The sequence below is a fragment of the Arvicola amphibius genome, chromosome 8, assembly GCF_903992535.2.
Source record: "Arvicola amphibius chromosome 8, mArvAmp1.2, whole genome shotgun sequence".
NCBI lineage: Eukaryota > Metazoa > Chordata > Mammalia > Rodentia > Cricetidae > Arvicola > Arvicola amphibius.
In genome coordinates this window covers 50,781,030-50,791,377 of record NC_052054.1, presented here as the reverse complement: position 1 = coordinate 50,791,377, position 10,348 = coordinate 50,781,030, and positions in this window count along the sequence as shown.

Here is a 10,348-nt window from a genome sequence, read left to right as displayed (position 1 = left end):
AATTTGGAGATCATTGGGAACATGTCTACATTTTTGTTGACTGTTTAAAATTATGTTAAAACCATGTTTAGAAGTGGTAACAACTTCAACTTTGGTTCACAGATATGCCTATCAATTTTCTCCAGTCTACTTTGTTTACAAATAAAAGCCCATTGCAGTTGGTCTGTTTGGTAAGGGCACACACTCTAAAGCTCTCCAGATTTGTTTATACTGGGTGAAGAGCTAGGTGAGGCCAGAGCGTGGTCAGGCAGTTGTGGGCTTGAAAGGATGCCCCAGTGTTCTCCCTACCCCCACCCAACTCCAGCTGGCTGCCTGTGGTAGTGCACAGACCCCAGCAGAGATCCTGCCAGGCTGGCCCATGGCCAGGCAGAGTGAGGGAACAAAATGACAGAGATGTCCAGGTGCAGACAGCTGCCTTGGCAGAGAAGGAACTGATTGACACAGAGGAAGAGGAGGGGTGAGCCGCAGGCACAGACCGGACCCTGGGAACCAGGCTGGGCCTAGACTCTCACTCTGCATCTGGAGAGTCTCCCCATGGGAGGAGAGGGTGGCACCCCCAAGCCCCTTCTCACTTTGATGCTCCGAGCTGGGGCTGGGAGAGGAATAGAAGCAGGGCGAGAACAAGCTGGGAAGATACTGCCTTTTCCTTTGTAACCTCTTCGTTTGTGCTTACTTGGCAAGACTGACTTCTACAGATCTTTGCTTCAGATGTTTCTGTGGATGCCACAAATTATTGTAATCTTCTCTATGAAATCATGTTCTTAGTGCAGAAAGCACGGTCAGGTTAGTTACAGACAATGAAATACAGTCTCTGTGTAGTTAGTGGGAAAAGGAAGCAAATGGGGCCAAGGATGGGGGTCGGGGTAGGTGGGATGGGGGTAGATGGGATGGGGGTGTGTATGGGGACAGGGACTAAATAGCTAGATCCTGGACATTTTTTAGAACGCTTGCCCTTGAAGGGAAGATACATCTCTGAAGGGGTCCCCTTTGGACACAAGGACAGAAACCCCAGGTTGCTTTGGTCCCACAATATTGGGGAAGTGGCAGGCTCAGCCCACCAGCCCCTGGGGACAGCCTAGCTGATGTGACGCCAGCAGCTAGCCCAGCCACACACATAGCTGGATGGATTTGGATAGGAACCCAGCAAACCAATCCGACTTGGCTTTTGATATTTTTTTCCTGCCCTCCTAACTAGTTTCTTTGGAACTTAGTGTGTCCGTTTACAGTATTTCTTTACAATGGGAAAGAAGTAATAAATTGGCTGGATTCCTGGCTGAAAGTCCATCTTGGTATTCCATTGACAGAAGAAGCTGTATCTCCCCTTCTCTTTTCCCAAGAGAACCCAGAGAGTAGGCTCTTTGCCACTTTTTAGATCTTACCCCAGGCTTTAATGCAACTGGATAGCCATCTTCAAGGTAAAAGCTACTTTTTCTGACCGATAGAACAAGGAAATAAAATATTTGGAATTTTTTTCTTCTATTTATCTCCTTACAATGTTCAACAGTTGCGGGTTTTGTTTGACCGTAAAATACTAATTCCAATCACTTTCTTCATAGAGCGATGAGACTGAATTAATGTTTATGGAAAGGAAACAGTGTATTCTTCATGGAGGAGCTGGGTTGTCTGAATCTCCGGTGCAGCTGACTTCCCTGTAATGTTCACTCTGCTGATCACAGACTCCCTTTACTCATTTCAGAGGCTGAAGGGGACTTTGGACACCTGGCTGTCAGTGTGCTTTTAGATGGTGTCTCTGGGGACCAGTTCCTCTGACCCAGTGAGTCAACACTTTCATCAGCCCCGGGGGCTCTGCCAGGGAGCCAGCACCTCTTCTCTCACTTGAATGCATTCCATTGAGAACAAAGACAGTGTACATCGAGAGAAGGAGCGTAGTATTTAAAACCGGTACTTATGAAACCTCTTTCTTGTATTTAGTAGCCTAGAAAGATTTAATTTTAAAGGACACCAGTTCTGATGTTGTTTTATACACTGGGGGATAGAAAAATCGGGGTGGCTGTCGTCTATGTTTTCTAAGAGAGGAAAGGGTGAAGGGAGGGATATATGAAAATCCACTGTTGCTCTGAAGGCTCGCCCTTCTCCCAGCCTCCCAGGGCAGTGGCTGGGACGTGGGGAAGCCTTTGGGAAGAAGGAAGAACGCTTTCAGCGCCTGCACTGCCTGCTCGCCGCAGTCCCTCAAGACGTAGTGGCTGAGTTTGCCTGAGTCACAGCCAGGCTGTCTTGGCTCCCTTGTGCCAATGCAACAACACAGCTCTCACCTTAAAAAGGACAAGAGATTGTTTGTCCTAGAGCCAAATACACATGACCACAGCCTGGGAACACATATTTAGGTTATCCCAAACTCCATGTTTCAATATGGGAAGAGCTTGATGAAAAGCAAAGTCATAGAGGTCTTTTTCAGATGGAGTGGTAGGACTCTGAGTTAGCAGAGGGAGGAGGAGTGGGTGTGTCTTCGTTATAGGCCTCAGGTGCTGTCTGCAGACTTTCTTAGGCTTTGGGTTAGTAGGAGCAAGGTATCTGTACCAATGGTCACAAGACACAAGGTCACATATAGAGGAGAGTAACAAATGGCTAAAGATGGCCCAAGATAATTTGGCTGCGGACTTATAAAATTCTAACTCTCTATAATGGTGTGGAATATTATTACTGTTATTTGGTTTTTAGAGACAGGAGTCCTCTGTGGAACAGCCCTGGCTGACCTAGAACCCACTTTGTAGACCAGGCTGGCTCCGAACTCACTGAGATCTGCCTGCCTCTGCCTCCTAAGTGCTGCGATTAAAGGCGTGCACCACCACCGCCCAGTACAGAATATTATTTCAAGATGTGTTACATTTGTTTATGCCGTGCAACATTTGTTTTAATGATGCAAAGATGTTTCATGCTCTTTTCTGTTGCATTTGTTTAACTCTGTGAAGCTGTGTACTTTGCCTGTCTAAAACACCTGATGGTATGATAAAGAGCTAAACAACCAATAGCAAGGTGGTAGAAAGGATAGGTGGGGCTGGCAGGCAGAGAGAATAAACAGAAGGAGAAATCTGGGAGGGAGATCTAGGAGCTAGAGAATGAGGACTCCAGGGGCCAGCCACCCAGCTCTGCAGCAAGACATGGAGAAGGAAATAAAGAAAGGTGTATAGGATAAAGATAGAAGCCCAGAAGCAAAACGTAGGTGGGATAATTTAAGTTAAGAAAAACTGGCTAGAAACAAGTCAAGCTAAGGCCTGGCTTTTAAAAGTAAGAATTAGCCTCGGTGTATATTTATTTGGGAGCCGGGTGGCGGGCCCCTCAAAAGAATAAGGAGAAAAAGAAAACCAACATTGTAATTTTTGAAGTCCTAATCAGTTCATCAGCCTCATAAAAAGGTCAGGGGAAGATGATGCTCTTTCTCCCAGGGTGTAAATGGCTTGTTCGTTCTTTCTTTCTTTCTTTCTTTCTTTCTTTCTTTCTTTCTGTCTGTCTGTCTGTCTGTCTGTCTGTCTGTCTGTCTGTCTGTCTGTCTTTTTCTCCCCTTGATACTTCCCTGGGTCCTAGAGCATACTACGCACTCACAAAGTTCTGTTGAATAGTTCTGGAAAGTGTCCCCTCCCACTGACCAGACAGTGGCCATCCGTCGAAGGCAGTTGGTGCAGCCTGTCTTGCTGTTGCAGGTTCATCATGCCCTCCTCGGGTTGTCCTTTCCAGACTGCTTCTCTGCCACGGGTAGAAGCGAAGGTGTGGACAGCTGGGTATTCCTAAGTCACTTGCTTTGTCTTTCTGTACCCCCTGTCCCCCACCACCCATTGTTACCTACTATTTGTGGGGGTTTGAGTAAGAATGGTCTCCATAGGCTCATATATTTGAGTGCTTAGTCATCAAGGAGTGGTACTATTTTAGAAGGATTAGGAGGCATGGCCTTGTTGGAGGAGGTGTGTCACAGGAGGGGGCTTTGAGGTTTCAAAAGTCCATGCCAGACCCAGTTACCTCTCTTCCTGTGGATGGTATCTCAGCTCTTAGCTCTGCTCCAGCATGGGCCTGCATACTATCATGCCCCCACCAGGATAATAATGAACTAAACCTGTGCAAGCCCCAATTAAATGCTTTCTTTTATGAGAGTTGCCTTGGTTGTGGAGTCTCTTCACAGCAATAGGACAGTGACTAAGGCTTCGTTATAATCTATTTACTGAACTAAATGTCCTATCCAATTTCTTGGGGAATTTGTCTAGTGAATTTATCAGCCCTCTGACAAAAGGCATGCCTGGGGCCTGGCATGTAGTGTGTGAGTTAGCTTCTCCTCACCACTAAGTGCTGATTCCCCGGATGTGTTGTTCTCAGACAGGCTTCCTCTGTCACCTTAGCCTAAGAGGGTAGGCTCACCATTCTTGCCCACCGTTTCCTTTTTTTTAATTTTTAAAATTATATTTTTTTAATTTATCCATTTATGTTGTGTGTATGCGCATGTGTGCATGCGTGTGTGTGCATGTGCACGTGTGTGTGCGCATGTGTGTGCGTGCATGTGTGTGTATGCATGTGTGTGTGTGTGCGCGTGCATGTGTGCTAGGGTTTTCTATTGCTATGAACAGACACCATGACCATAGCCTCTCTTACAAGGAAAGCATTTAATCGAGGCCATTCGCTCACAGTTTCAGAGGTTCAGTCAGTTATTTTCATGGTGGGGAGCATGGTGATATCCAGACACATTTGATGCTGGAGGAATAGTTGAGATTCCTACATCTTGCAGGCAGCAGGAAGTCAGCTGGCACACTTGGTGGTATTCTAAACATAGGAAACCTCCAAGCCCACAGCCACACACTTCCTCTGACAAGTCCACATCCACTCCAACAAACCACATCTCCTAATCGTGCCACTCCCTAGGAATGATGGGGGCCAATTACATTCAAACTCCCACAGTGTGCACGAGGACAATTTTTAGGAGCCTCTTCTCTCCTCCCACCACATTGGGTCCCAGGAGCTGAACTCAGGTCATCAGCCTTGGCGGCCAAAACCTCTACCTTCTGAGCCATCCCCCTGGCCCATTTAGTTTTCTTATCTTCATTTCTCATTACATTACACACTTTATTATCGTCTGACTCCCCTAGCAGACAGCATGTTCTCCGAGGGAAGGGATTTTGGACCTCTCTTGGTTGCTTCTGCATTTGTACAATCAGTATATGGTGGGTATTCAATAATCAATTATTGCCGGGAAAACGTGCAGAACTTTGTTTCCCAGCCTACCAGTGTTGAGTCTCGCCACCCTAGTACTGATTAAGTCAACTCAGTGTGTGTGTTTCTGCCCAGCTCTGTGTTCTGTGGTGTTATCCTGGCAGTCTGAAGGCAGCCACAATGAGCTTGTTTACTCCATAGAAATTAGCAAGTCCTGAATGGAGCTCCCTTCTCCCTATTGTTCCCTTGATTGATTAACATTTATCAGCATTCACTGCTACGAAATCAAATCACTAGGGACAAATGTGGTTAAACCGTGTCGCAAATGCCTTGCTGAAGAGCTTGTTTTAGAATTCTGTCCCCTTTCCCCATGACCACTAATCAACAGAAGACAATGGAAGTGACCACCGGGTCAATTCCAGACCCATCATGGGGGAGGACCGGAAACTTTGATTCCCTTCTTCTGGGCCATTGGGGAGCCCAAAAAGAACTTGGTTCTGTAATATGTTGAGGATGAGTCCTAATAAAAACACATTAGAGAGAGTGAGAGGTGAGGAAATGGAGACCCCACTGCTGTGGGCAGCGAGACAGAGTGTCGTGGAGTCCTCACTGGAGGACTTAGTCAAAGGAAATGCAGATTTGTAGAGATGGGGGAGCAAGTGTGGATGAGGAACGGGAGACACTGTTTCATGACAGAGGGGGATGACTTTAGTGGTCAAAGTTCAAAGTTCAAAGAAGTGATGGAGTGGTAATCAGTCTGCAAGAGACAGTTTCATCTTGGTTAAAGATGTGGATATTTCAGGGCTCGAGCCTTGTGTGTGCTGGGCAAGCATGAAGACATGAGTTCAGATCTCCAGCACCCACACAAAGCAAGCATGGCAGTGCATCCGTAACTCCAGCCTGGAGCCCTGAAGAATGCCCGAAAGGGAGAGGAGACTGGGAGATCCCTGGAGCTCGCTGGCCTGCCAGTAGGGTTCACTGAGGCGTGTCTCAAACAATAAGATAGATAGCTACTGAGGAAGATACCTGTCACCACCCTCTCATAGACATGTCAGCGTGGGTGCTAGCACATGTGTGTGAGCACACAAGATCAGGCACACACATACACAAGAATATGGACATTTGGTCCGTTTCACGTTGGTAAAATTGTAACGTGCAGCTACACATACATGCAGGTTATTAGATTGCCTAGCGGAAAGGGGAAGTGACTCTCGCCAAATTGAGTGTTTTTGTAAATGGAATATAAAGATGTAATCACAAAGACTGGGCAGAAGATGGGACTGATGGTGTCAGGAAAGGGGAAAATGTAAGAGCCATTTGCCAGGAAACACAATATAAATTTCCTATTGTCAGCTTAAAGGAGCAAAAGCTCACCTGGAATGTTTGGGCACGAGTTTCAGAAACACCGATTTTCACGGAGGTGTGCTTTTGCCTCTTTTCTGCTATCTGCATCCGGAAGTAGAATGTGCAAATGAGACTAGAGTCTTGCCAGACAATGCAATGGAAGGAGCAAGTGAGACGGAGTGTGTCTGCATCAATGTGTGAGCTATAGAATAAAAACTAGGTCAACAGTGAGGTAAAGATAGATTGGGACACTGAGAGCAGCGAATCGGAAATCTCGCAGGGGATGAGAATCGTTGGAGGGATGTAGCACTTGAGCAAGTGAGGAAAGACAGAAAGCATACTCAAAAGAGAGAGGATCAAGATGCACAGTACAGAGGGGTAGCTTTGGCTGGATGGCTAAACTGGGATGGAACAATGACGGAAGAAGTTTTTCTGGGGCTGAGGATGCATCAGTTGGTAGAGTGTTTGCCTAGCCGCAGAACCATCTAAAATGAGCACGGTGGTAAGTGCCCATAATCTTAGCACTCAGGGGGTAGAGGAAAGATGAGCAGAAGTTCAAGGTCATCCTCAGCTGTGTAGTGAGTTCAAGGTCAGCCTGGGGTGAATGAGATCTTCCTATCTAAAAGAGGAAGAAGAGGCAGGAGGGGGGAAATTGTTATTATCTGTTGGGGAAAATTATTTTAAGGTGTGTTACTTTTGTTTATGCTACAATTGATTAACTGTGAACCTGTGATGCTTTGCCTGTCTAAAACACCTGATGGTCCTAATAAAGAGCTGAATGGCCAATAGCAAGGCAGGAGCAAGAAGAGGCGGGGCTGGCAGGCAGAGAGTATAAACAGAAGGAGAACCAAGAAGGAGCAAGTAACAAGGGAACAAGGAGAGGACTTCAGGGGCCAGACACCCAGACACCCAGGCAGCCACAGAGTAAGAGCAAAAGTAAGATACACAGAAGCAAGAAAAGGAAAAAGCCCAGAGGTAAAAGGTAGATGGGATAATTTATGTTCAGTAAGGCTGGCTAGACATGAGCCAAGATAAGGCCAGCCATTCATAAGTAAGAATAAGTTTCTGTATGTGGTTTATTAGAGCTGGGTGGTGAGCCCCCCCAAAAGCCAAAAGAGTAAAAATATCACACAACCATTATCTTTGGAAGTGGGGTGATCAATGAATTGCAAAGCCAATAGTAATTCTTAAGAGATGTTGCTGTTTCCAGGTCAATGGATAGAGAGGTACTGATAGCTAAGAGGATGGAAAGCCAGGAACTAAGTGTTAGTAAAGGCCCCTCTGTGTGCTGCGAGTATGTTTTATTACCATTGGTTAATAAAGAAGCTGCTTTGGGCCTACTACAGTGCAAAAAACAAAAACAAAAATCAGCAAAGGAGGGGGCTCAATCCGGAAGTCAGCAGCAGACAGTGTGTGAAAGGGGTCATCGGTGCTTATATTCTAATGCTATGTTCTTCAAAAGGAGCTGAGATTTTTGTTTTTATGGGGACCACAGTGGAGACAAACTAGCTGGAGCAGTCTTCACTTGAAAGAGCTACATGAGAAGCTTGTGGTCATCTTTGTCAGTCTCCAAATGCCCCTTTTATAATCAAGATTTTGTAACTTCTTAGTGTTAGTAACTTAAAAGAAAAGGAGATTTGTAGAAAGTTGATATAAATTACCTTAACAAGATATTTATCAGGAGGTGGCCAAGAAGGAGGAGAGCAAATCTTCAGATCCTAAGAGGAGCTTAGGTGAGAGGTAACATCAGAGCCATAATACCACCTCGGGAAGGAGGGAGAAGAGGGAGAGAGAGAGAGAGAGAGAGAGAGAGAGAGAGAGAGAGAGAGAGAGAGAGAGAGCCTGTCTTCCCTTCAAATATAAAGAACAAAGAAGAAAGATTTCCGACTCTTGCAGGTTTTCGGGACTATGGGTATTGCATGGTCCCCCTGGCCGGGCCTGTGAGCCAGAAGACATGGAGACATGCACCAAAAATACAGCAAATTGTCTTGTAGCTTCCGCACAAGAGCACTGCCAGGCCCACACAGCACACTTGCTAGCATTCACTGGTGCAAAAAACACAGCTCTCGCTTCAAAAGGAACAAGAAATAGTTTATTTGGACCCAAGTCTGTGTGATCGTGTATGGCAGTTTGAATGAGAATGACCCTCATGGGCTCCTAAGTTTGAATACTTGGTCCTCAGTCAGTAGAGCTGTTTGGGAAGGATTAGAAGGTGTGGCCTTGTTGGGTGAGGTGTGTCCTTGGGGGTGGTGTGGGGCTGAGGTTTCAAAATCCCACACCACGCTCTGCCAGCCCTCTCTACACTACGCCTGTGGATCGTGTGAGCACTCGGCTACTGTTGCAGTGCCATTACTGTGAGGTACTCACCAGAGGAGACAACCTGGACACGGGTTCAAGCCAATAGGAAGTCTTTATCAGCCTGCTGGTGACGATACTGGGTGTTGGGGACCTGAGTGCCTCCTCAAGTCTTTCCCAGGATGAGCTTCTGAGAGCAAAATCCACATCTTGGAACGGCACCCCTCAGTTAGCAAGAACCGTTAGCCAGAAGCAGAACTACAGAATCCAGAAAGCAAGGTTGATACATTTAGGGACTTTCTCAGAACTATGGACTTCGGTAGATTGGGTATTTGTTCTCCTTCTGGCTAGTATCACTGCTACATAATGGGGCCCATGGTCTAGATGGTGCTTCCATCATGGCGTCAGGTGTGCTAAAGTCTGGAGCCTACTAGGATCTGGTGGTCTGCTATACCTGCTGCCCATGCTTCCTGGCATGACTGACGGTCATGGACTCACCCTCTAACACTGTAAGCACCAGTAAACTCTTTCATCACAAGTCGCTTTAAGTCGGAGTGTCTTCTCACAGCAATAGAAAAGTAACTAAGACAGCATGGCTAGGAAACATGGAGCGAGGCTACCCGTTTCCATGTTCTTGTGCAGAAGCCACTTTCGGAAGATTTTATGGTAGCAGAACAAGCAAAGTCATAAATCAACGGATTTAAAAAATACGTTGATGGAAACAGGAGAGGAGGTTGCAGGAAGATGGGAGGATCTCTGCTCTAGGCCTCAGATGCTAGCTGATGACGTCCTTAGCTTTGGGCTTGGTGGGAGCTGAGTTAATAGATTCAAAAAAGGTAGATTTTTTTTTTAATCTGCTAATAGCAACTTGTTAGTTTCAACAAAGAGGTGAGTAAGCAATAGCTATTTAGTGGACTAAAGCTATCCTGGGATGAGATACAGGACCCGCAACATTCCAACCTCTCTACTGTGAAGGCTGAACTTATTTCTTAAGTTTAAATTACTGCACTAAAAAGATCTATTAAACAAAAATCCCTGATAACTTGTAAGTTCCATTTGCCCAAGGACAGACAACTTCCTGGAATGCTGGGGGCTGTTGTTCCCGTAAGGTAACAAACTGCAAGCTTTCATTTCTGTGAACAAGCGTGGTTGTCCCAACTGCACAGGACAGGCTTGTTCACTAGTAGACAGAAGGTTCATAGGCAGGAAGTATGACAGGATGCATGCTTGCCTCTGATTGGACATAGGTGGGAAATGCATAGCCTCCTGGATTTGCCTTTAGATGCCTCTCTGACTAATGTAGCTTGTGGCCATTCTCTGGGAATCCCAGGTATGGATCTGGCCAGTGTCCGTCGTCCTGATTTTTTTTTTTTAACTTAGCTTACTTCAAATTTGGCTCAAAAATTGTGGTCTTACTGTCACTTGGTGGGATTACCACTCCACCCCTGCATTTCCAGTCAGTCTTTGAGGGCAGTTTCTTTCTTTGCCTGTATAAACCCTGAAGGGAAGTGATTCTGACGTCAGCAGGCATCTCTCCAGACCTCAGCTTTCTTACTCC